Source organism: Haplochromis burtoni, unplaced genomic scaffold (genome assembly GCF_018398535.1).
Source record: "Haplochromis burtoni strain Fernald_Lab_line unplaced genomic scaffold, NCSU_Asbu1 Contig_426, whole genome shotgun sequence".
NCBI lineage: Eukaryota > Metazoa > Chordata > Actinopteri > Cichliformes > Cichlidae > Haplochromis > Haplochromis burtoni.
The window spans coordinates 368,835-379,286 of NW_024582787.1; the positions used below are offsets into that span (position 1 = coordinate 368,835).

Sequence of the window (10,452 nt, forward strand, 5' to 3'; positions counted from 1 at the left end):
CCTTAGAAGAGTGGCGGCATTGGCTCCTGGGAGCGAAAGACCCTTTTCTGATCTGGACTGATCATCAGAACCTGATCCATATTCGTTCTGCCAAGCAGCTCAACCCAAGGCAGGCCCGTTGGGCCTTATTCTTTGAGCCTTACAATTTCCACCTCGCCTACCACCCTGGTTCCAAGAATGCTAAGGCAGATGCTCTCTCCAGACAGTTTGCCCAGGACGGCCTCACGTCAGACCTATCCTACTTTCTCATCGCTTTGCTGCCCCCCTTCGGTGGCTGTTGAAAGATTTTGAGTTTTGTGTTATGTTTATTTGAAGCTTCATTTAAAGGAAGAAGAGCTTGTGAGTTGGACAATTGAAGGAAGGGAGTGAGACACTGTGTGTTGAAAAAATGTGCTGTGACAGCCAAAAAGCTACCACCTGTTTCAACAGATAAGCTAACAGTCTCTCCTTTTAAGGAGATTTTATTGAGTTCTATATATACCAAGCTACCTCCTGTTTCAACAGATAAGTTAATGGTCTCTCCTTTTAAGGAGATGTTATTTGAGTTCTACACATGCCACACCTATTTCTGTGAAAGCTTGTTTGAGTATAAATAAAGAACGTACTGGGAGCCCCGGCGCGATTCCTCTGTGACACACACAGTGCACACATTGGTGCAGTGTCGGGGCATCGCCCATGTACATGTAAAATCTTTGAGTCTGTGTTTCTTTGCCTCCTAATAATTTTCTCCTCACAGTGGCCCCTGGAGGACTCTATCCGGGATGCCCTGACCGCCGAACCACCTCCGCCTGACACCCCGGCTGGGAGGCTCTATGTACCATCCCTCTCCCAGCCTCTCGTCCGGCTATCACCCTCAGACCAATGGGCAGGTTGAACGGACCAATCAACAGCTGGGGCGCTTTTTGAGGTGCTTCGTCTCCGTCAAACCGTCGCTCTGGCCTCGTTACCTGCTGTGGGCTGAGCTGTCTCATAACCTTCACATCTCTTCTGCCACCTGTCTCTCGCCCTTTGAAATCTGTCATGGTTTCCATCCTCCCATCTTCAGCCATCAGGAGGTGGAGGTTGACGTGCCTGCTGCTGAACGGATGGTCCGCCGCTGTCGTCAGGCCTGGATCAAGGCGCGGGCTGCCATTTCCCGAGCCAACGCTCTGTACACCAAGCAGCATCGTCGCCGCCACCGCCCGGGTCATCCTTTTCAGCTGGGGGATCGCGTCTGGCTCTCCACAAGGCACCTGAGGCTCCGCACCGAGTCCAAGAAGCTCGCTCCCAGGTTCGTTGGCCCGTACGAGATCACTGCCCAGCTCAACCCCGTGACTTATCGTCTCAGGCTTCCATCCGCCATGAAGGTCCATCCGGTTGTCCACGTCTTGCAGCTTAAACGGCACGTTACTTCCTCGCTGGCGCCTCCCCCCCCGCCCAGGTTTGTCAATTGGGATCCTGTCTACACTGTCCGGCAGATCTTGGACTCCCGTCCCCGGGGTCGAGGGGTCCAGTATCTTGTGGACTGGGCTGGTTACGGTCCTGAGGAGCGCTCCTGGGTGCCGTCCCGCTTCATCTTGGATCCCTCCCTCATCTCGGATTTCTGCCGTCCTGGACCGTCGATTGCTGGTCTTCGGGGGTGGGGGGTGGGATCTGTCAGGTAGTGATCAGCTGATCATGGGGCCGGGTTTAAAAGAGAGACACCACCTACCTGTTCGTCGTTCAGATATCGTTCTCTTCATGTCAGGAGCTCCGACACCTTGCCGACGTCAGTCTCCGCCTGCCTCAGCAACTGTGAGTGTTTTCCCTCTTGATTCCTTTTCTCATCCCTGCTCTGCTCGCTCTCCGTCTGTAACGCCAGTTACGAAGCCACGCTTCGTGCACTGATCGTTACTAGAATAATTGCGTGCCTGTTCCAACCCATCGCTAGCCTTCGCCGCGTTTGGGTCTAGCCAGCACGCCACGCGGGCACGCCGAATTACTGTGTGTAATTCGCCCGATCGCGACAGAAATTTTATCAATTCAAAAAACTGTATCTAAATACAAAGTATTTGGTATTTATCATTTTGCCAAGATCTGGAAGAGGACCCAGATTCTCACCCTCAAATGAGACCCTGTTATGAAGTGGAAACTGCTAGAACACCAATGTCACCCTTAAAGAAAACAGACCCTCACTCCAAAATTGACATCTTCAAGTTTGACTGAAATTTGCACCATATGGTTTCTGGAGAAAAGTACTAGACAAAGATTTAGATATTAACCAAAATTATAAGGTAGCCTAGAGGAGTAAATATTAAGTTTCCAAACCTATGAACACTGACCAACTGTTAAACATGGTAGAGGCATCATCACGCTCTGGGGCTGTTTTGCTTTCAGTGCTGCTTGTACATTGCAAGTACAAGTCGATTGAATAATGAAGAAGGAGGATTACCTCCAAGCTTCACTTCAAATCAACAACTAGAGGTTTGAAACTTGGACACTTGGGTGTTCAAACAGAACAATGATCCCAAACACATTAAAAAAAAAGGCTGATATTAAAGTTCTAGAATGGCCTTCCCAAAGCCTCAACCCTAAACCTATTGAAATTCGTGGACTACTCTTTAAAGCTGGGTCTGTGCCAGAAAGCCAGCCAGTTTAAATAAACTTTACAAATTATGCCAAGAAGAGCTGGTCTAATATCTAGCCAGAGTTATGCCACAACCTTGGTGATATCTATCAAAGATCTGGTTGGGCTAAGTGATTTTAATCAAATATTAGTGAGGGTATATATTTGTTTTTTATGCTTTGTGGATGAGAGAAACTCCAAAATAAATCCAAACCAATTCTTGTTTTTTTGTTTTTAAAATAATTAATGTACAATTGTTCCACCCTAGAAATCATTTAATGCCCCAAATTACTATTACATTCATCCTAATTAAAAGTGTATGGAAACTTCTGACCACAACTAGCAAACAAAGTTTTTTTCTGTGATGAACACCTGAACAAGTGCATTTTTAAAATAGACTTTAGCAAACAAATTATTAACTATACATATTGCATATTATTACTCTACCACACCACCACATGCAGTTTCATTGAATCTCTCCTTGATTAGCAGTTCTTGTTTTTTTTTATTTTTTTATCTGTGACCACTGGTGAGTTATTTATTTCCACATCCTGATATCTTACAACTAGACTGTTCAGCACCAGAAGGATAAACTGAGTCAGTGTTCATTTCTATCTTTATCGAAAATTCTACCTCTATTGTACCTTCAGCAAATTTTTGTGAACAGTGCTCTTCATCTTATGGATCGTGAACCTTGAGGCTGCCACCCCCGTCTTCATTTCCAGCTGTTCTTGGAGTCTGAAGTCTTTTTTCTCCCATGTCTTTGGCGAGAACAGAAGATGCTTTTTTTGTTTGTAGTTTTATAAACAAGCATGTGTTTTTCTATTTGTTGGTCCAGGTGTCCTTGTCCTTAGGTTAACTTAATGTAATTAATGTAATGTAAACGTGATTACATGTTGCTTTGACTGATGTGCCCTTCCTATACTTTCGCCCACACTTGTCTCAATGCATTAAGTTTCAAATGACACTTACTCACACATCCACTCGACAGCATCTTTACACCTACACATGCGCACATGTCATTAGCAGTGCTTATAATTAGTACACAGGCAGGTTTGCGGAGAGTAGAGAGCTTCAAAGACGTTATTTTCCTCTTTGATAATCACTGGTCTTCCATTTATTCCTGTGATGGGAAGACATGAAAGAATAGATGAAGGTGGAGCCCCAAAGCATTTTTCAGCATCATCATCATCAGATTCATGTTGCTTTCTGCTTCTAAGTTTTCAGTTCCTCTATGCAATCAATCTCCAATATAACAACACTTAAACAGCCAAGTGTCATAATGGATAAATACTGCTGTGAAGTTTGCTTGTAAACTCTGCATTAAAGGACCAGGTAATACGCACATGAAACAAAACATAATGTGAATTTGTTCAAATCAGATCATCTATGAAGCTAACATAAACAAATAAATAAATAAAATATCAAACTCTCCTACCTCAATATGAATGCGTGCGTCATTTTTTTGCCTCCAAGGGGCAAAGTAACTTGACACTTTGGCATTTGCAGAAGGTTTGTAGACAAAAGTATCTGCTCTCCTTGGGGCTTGACCATGTGACGCACAAAAGATCACAGGGCCAAGGTAAATCAGGCTGTTGTCATGGAACTTTGCATGTTAGGCAAAATGAATAGGTATCAAAAATAGCATTTTATCTGCCTCACTGACTGCATTTATATGATTATCTGTTTAACAACTGACAAAAGACATCTCACACTGCTGTTGCTGGGAACAAACCAGCACACCGCAGACCACGGCCTCTCTGTGTGAGGATCTAAACGTATTCTACGCTAGATTCGACACAGCGAACACCATGAGACCGGACAGTGTGCGCACCGCGGATGACGTCAGTGCGCACACTGTGTCTGAGGAGGATGTGCGGAAGTGCTTCAGGAAGGTGAACGCACGCAAAGCTACTGGTCCGGACGGGATTCCCGGCCGCGTCCTCAAGTCATGCGCGGCTCAGCTGGCTGGAGTGTTCACCACATCTTCAACCTTTCCCTCTCTCTGTCTGTAGTCCCAGCCTGCTTCAAAATGGCCACCATCGTCCCTGTACCCAAATCCTCCACCATCTCCTCATTGAACGACTGGCGACCTGTAGCCCTGACCCCCATCGTAAGCAAATGCTTCGAGAAGCTGGTCAGGGACTTCATCTGCTCTGCACTACCCGACTCACTGGACCCTCTACAGTTCGCATACCGCCACAACAGGTCCACTGATGATGCCATAGCCCTGACACTACATACTGCCCTGTCACACCTGGAGAAGAGAGACACGTATGTGAGAATGCTGTTTGTAGATTACAGCTCAGCATTCAATACCATCGTTCCCTCGAAGCTGGACAGGAAACTGCAGGATCTAGGACTGAGCAGCTCCCTCTGCAGCTGGATCCTTAGCTTCCTGTCTGACAGACGCCAAGTGGTCAGACTGGGCAGCATCACCTCATCCCCCATCACACTGAACACTGGTGCTCCACAGGGGTGTGTACTGAGCCCTCTCCTGTACTCACTCTACACCTACGACTGCACAGCCACTAACAACTCCAACATCATTGTGAAGTTTGCGGACGACACTACAGTGGTGGGTCTTATCACCAACGGTGATGAGACGGCTTACAGGGAGGAGGTCAGCGCCCTGACCCACTGGTGTCAAGACAACCATCTCACCCTCAACGTCGCAAAGACAAAGGAGTTGATAGTGGACTTCCGGAGGTGCAGAGAAGTACACACCCCCATCACCATCAACGGCGCTGCTGTGGAGAGAGTGAGCAGCTTCCGGTTCCTTGGTGTACATCTGGCTGAGGATCTTACGTGGTCAGTACACACAAACAAAACAGTGAAGAAGGCGCAGCAGCGCCTCTTCTTTCTCAGGAGACTGAAAAGATTCGGCATGAGCCCCCGCATCCTCAGGACCTTCTATCACTGTGCCATTGAGAGCATCCTCACTGGATGCATCACCACCTGGTATGGCAACAGCACCGCCTACAACTGCAAAGCTCTCCAGCGAGTAGTGCGGTGCTCTGAACGGATAATTGGAGGTGAGCTTCCCTCCCTCCAAGACATCTACAGGAAGCGGTGCCTGAGGAAAGCGGGGAGGATCATCAAGGACTCCAGTCACCCCAGCCATAAACTGTTCAGACTAGCTTCCATCAGGAAGGAGGTTCTGCAGCATCCGGTCCCGTACCAGCAGACTGAGAGACAGCTTCTTCCACCTCAGCTTCACTACTGGAACTTTAACATTATGCACTCCATACTGTACAGTAATGCCACTGTTTTGCACATGTCTCAACTCTGTATATTTTTATATATTTTATTTATTGTTTACTCTATTTAATTTGTAAAATATGTGTTACACACACACACACACACACACACACACACACACACACACACACACACCACACCCGTAGAAAAATATTTAGTATACACATCCAGAAATGCATATACTATTATATATTGTACATATATTTATTAGTTTCAGATGTAGCCATTCTTGTATTTTGCTTGTTTACATTATTGTATTTTGCACAACTCTGTTGCTTGTGAAGCTCGCACACAAGAATTTCACTCACATGTGCTGTACCAATGTACCTGCACATGTGATGTGACAATAAAAGTGATTTGATTTGATTTGATTTTGATTTGAAAAGCCAAAAATGTGTAGCCTTTTCTGCAGCTATAGGGAAGAGGCCAATTTTTTTTCAGACATAGAGTAAATCCTGGTGGGATTCACAACATTAAAAATGCCTCTTAACCCCTCCTTTCTACCACTTTGAGCTTATTCCCTTCATCTCACAGTCTTTCAGTCACCTCCTTGTCTCCAGCACTTTACCCCTGTGTGGTAAGAAATGTAATTAACCTTGTTTTAACCTATTATTCCACAGGCCCTTCCTCCTGTTCCTTAATATCCCTCAGCGATACCTTGAGCTTTTGATGCTGCTTGATGAGAAGATGGGGGGGGAAAAGTCAGAAATAACTCGAACAAAAAAAAGCTGTGTGTTGAAAATTCCAAAATTAAACCAAGTTTTTAGATGGTGGCCAAATTCTTGGAATTTTTATCGGAAGGGAATTCTCCATTCACTCTCATTGGGTGCTAGAAATGATCTGACACTGCTTTTTTAGTAGGTTTGAAATCAGTAATAAGTTCTGTTAAAATTAATGTTTTAATTCTAATCTAAGAATCATAATCAAAACTAGTTAAATTTATAATTTTCAACAAATTTTAGTCATGTTAATTCCAAACTGCCACACCATTATTAGTTTTCTGAATCAATTTGTCTTGTTTCGAAGTACTTATTCAGTAGTTTGGAAGTTAAAGCAAAACCAAGCAATTATCTACCTCTCAAAATACATTTTTCAGAGGTGTGTATGTGTTAAGTAAGAGCAGGATTATGAGTGGAGTGTGTAATTACACGGAATACAAAGCAGTGCATCCTGATGCATTCTAAAGTAGACCTTGCTAACAACCTGCTTTGTTTTTTTACCTATAAAATTATGCACCCACCAGGGCGTATAATTAGAAATCAATTAAACTCCATATCACACATCCAACTAAATTACTCAGAACAATTTTGCAGTATATTATCGAAGTGTACAGCCCAAGGGTGTAATATTGAGAGTTTTGGAGAAGATTGCAAAAAAGTGAAGTACATTTAGAAGAGCCTTTGAGAACACTTATTTGCACATTTTAAGCCCTATATAAATGAGAGTTTACAGTATTTCACTAAACCATTGTGGTTGTGCTGCCATACAGATGCATTTGAACGCACACAAACACACTTTTTAATGCATGCTTACAGTGCAGCTAGTATAGTTGTCATATTATGCGTCTGTCTATCTGCCATCATATGTGACCAACACCAATGTGGTGGTTTGTGTACTGTACTTTGGCTGGTACATGGATGCTTGTTTTATCAAGAAGATATTGCCAAGATGAAAGATACACTAAGGTGTGTGGAATTCAGAGTTTCAAGACCAGTTTGGTTTGAGCCATTAGCACTGAGTACTCAAGTGACACAGCAATTGACATGGTGATGCTGCTTGTTTGATCCTCTCAAAATTGTCTCTGGATTCATTTCTTTTAACGCTGAAGCAGCTAATTACAAGATTACATTGCACAGAATCTTGGGCTGACAGAGTGAGGTCATAAGTATGAGTTGAAATTGATATGATGAAAAATGAGTCTGCAATGTGGTGTTGGATCCAAAAAGACCAAGGAGACCCGATTTTAATTTTAATAATGCAGCTTCATAGATTTCTTTCTGGGCACCCAAATAATACCCAAATTGGATAATTCTTGGCATCTTTCACCAAATTTGCTATATAGAAGCTCTGACTTAGAATTTTGTCAAGTTTTACAAATAACTCATGTCATATGAATCTGTGAGAGCCCTGTAAGACTTTTGAATTCGTACATATATTAACTAAGCTACATTTATTTGTGAACTGGAGGTGGTTAATCTGATTTTCTTGTAGGAGAATGTAGTTTTACACAGACTTGCTGTCCACATCTGCAATCTTGTTATTCTACCAGTACTTTATATTTGGTGGCATGGGACTGTTCTGTGACCATCCAGCTGTTGTGTGCTTGGTCATACAAGGAAATTGTTGACTTGGGCATTGAGATCTGCCCATTCGCTGGCTCCTAATGCCTCTCTGGAATCCTAGAACTAATACTAGCTTAGTGAAGCTATGTTCTTAGACTTCAGACACCTTTATATCTTCTCTGTAGTGTCAAGCGCTTTGGGGTCCTTAGGGACTAAGTAAAGTGCTATACAAATACAGGCCATTTACCATTTACCATCTCTAGATCTAAAAAAGAAATACAGTCATGTCAAAAAAGAAGCTTTATGGGGATTTTATGCAGTCCTGTGAAAAACTAAAAAGAAGTTCAGAGCTAAGCAAATGCACTTGACTAACTGATTATGAGCAAGTGTATAAAGAAGCCTTTATAAAGGCAGACATTTTGGCAATTTGCTGGAGAGAACATGCAGTGCATGACTGTGCAATGCTCAAGGAAACTGCTAAAAGGCTAACAGCTACATTTCAGCCTCTACAGGCCTCATTCAGAAAGTTAAATCCTTGATGGTAAAGCCATAGTAGAGCACTTGAAAGGAGTTATGGTTGGTATTACAATCAGTTTATTATTCACGCAGTGGCACACAGGACAGAAATCTCTTCATCTGTCCTCTTACTATTTCTCCATTCACTGTTTCCACCCACTCACCTCTCACCCTGCATATTAGCATTGTTTTTGATTGATCAATGACTTGGTGACGTTCATGAAAAGAAAAAGGGAACATGTGAGATGATAATCATGGTAAAATGTATGACTTTATATACCTACATGATGATTTCTGAACACAGCTCATGATGTTACTACAGGTGACAGGTGTTGTGTGTACACGTGTGTGTGTCTTGATATTAGATTTTTTTTTTTATTCACTTCAACCCTTACATTAAACAACAACTGCTGGATAGAAATGCAAATGCATCTGCATTTTTATTTGACTAAGAGGGATGTCCTTCCAAGCTTCTTTCACTGAAGTTCATAATGGCCCTTCTCTAGCTGTGCAGAATAGGATGAGTTTTTGGGGATTGCTTATTCTCTCTGCCCAGACTTTTGCATTGAACTCTTTTACCCTCCAACGTTTTTTGGAGAATCATGAGTCACTGACACCTTTTAAAAGGAACAGATATAAAGACGCTGAGTGCAGACAGAGGAGGAGGAGTGGCACTTTCTGAAGAAGTGGGTATGCTCTGAACTCAAACCATGAATATTTTTGTTTTAGGCAGACCATCCAGGAAAGGATAAGTGTCCAGTGTTATAAACAGTGACACATAAGACTGCTCTTTCATTAAGTTCAATCAAGTTCCTCCAGTGAGGACATTTGTTGCATATTTTGCTCTCAGTATATGAAAATTGGACCATTCTCTCACCATACAAGTCTGTGGACCATTTTTTTTCTTTTATAAGCTTTCTCTTTGTAGACCTGATTTGAAAATCACACTATAACCATGAATATGTCACAATTATAAGATTAAAAACATTAGGAAATTGTATTAGTCCTATAATGTCAACACCTGGCATATGTTGGTAATTTATATTTTTATAATTTATGAAGTCCAGCCCTTAAAAAGCGCTTTCAATATATTTTGAAGTTTTAGTTAAGGAGGACAACTGGGTGCCTAACAGCATTGATTTACCTAGATTGTTTGTCAACGTTCACACTGATAATCAAATAAAAATGCATACATTCATGCTGTTATTTAAAGTAAACATAAAGTATGGGTAGGCAGCAGAGAATATTTCTTTTTCATTGCATTGCCAAGTTGTGACCCACCGTCTCTTCTGCTTGGTTTATCCTGATAGTCATACACTGGTCCAGTCACTAGTCCTTATGGCTAAATCCAACCAACAAGCCATTCAGAGGCGTTGGGTTCTTCATGTGCATCAGATGGAAGAAAGATATATGTAATTCCTGGATATGTATGTCATATAATACTGAGTGTAGACATGCAAAAAAGCTGTGCAAGCACATATAGACAAGCACACAGTGTGATTAAAATGGAAAGTAATGGAAAGTCAAGCAGACAATTACCTTATTTTAGCTCATATTAATTATTTGTTTCCCTTTTCCTATTCCCTTACACATATGCCTTTGTTACTGTCTCTGTAATACAAAAAATGAATAAACTAAAAATATAAGAAGTTATTGATTGCCTTAAATCTGTGACTTGGATTTTATTACTTCAAAATGGCTCTTCTGCTTTATGCTGGGGCTAATGTAGCCAAGAGCCAGCTCCCTAAAACAAACAAACAAACAAACAAACAAACAAACAAACAAACAAACAAACAAACAAACAAACAA

At 42.3% G+C, this 10,452-nt stretch overlaps 1 protein-coding gene across 1 annotated transcript in view; it reads left to right on the plus strand.

Moving 5' to 3' along the window:
* The first annotated feature begins 1,681 nt into the window (after positions 1-1,681).
* Positions 1,682-10,452, plus strand: part of LOC121812070 (synaptic vesicle glycoprotein 2C-like) — a 58,150-nt gene continuing 49,379 nt past the window's right edge. Inside the window, exon 1 of the mRNA XM_042213207.1 lies at positions 1,682-1,773. The gene's annotated coding sequence lies outside the window, so the exon portion shown is untranslated. The remainder of the gene's footprint in view (positions 1,774-10,452) is intronic.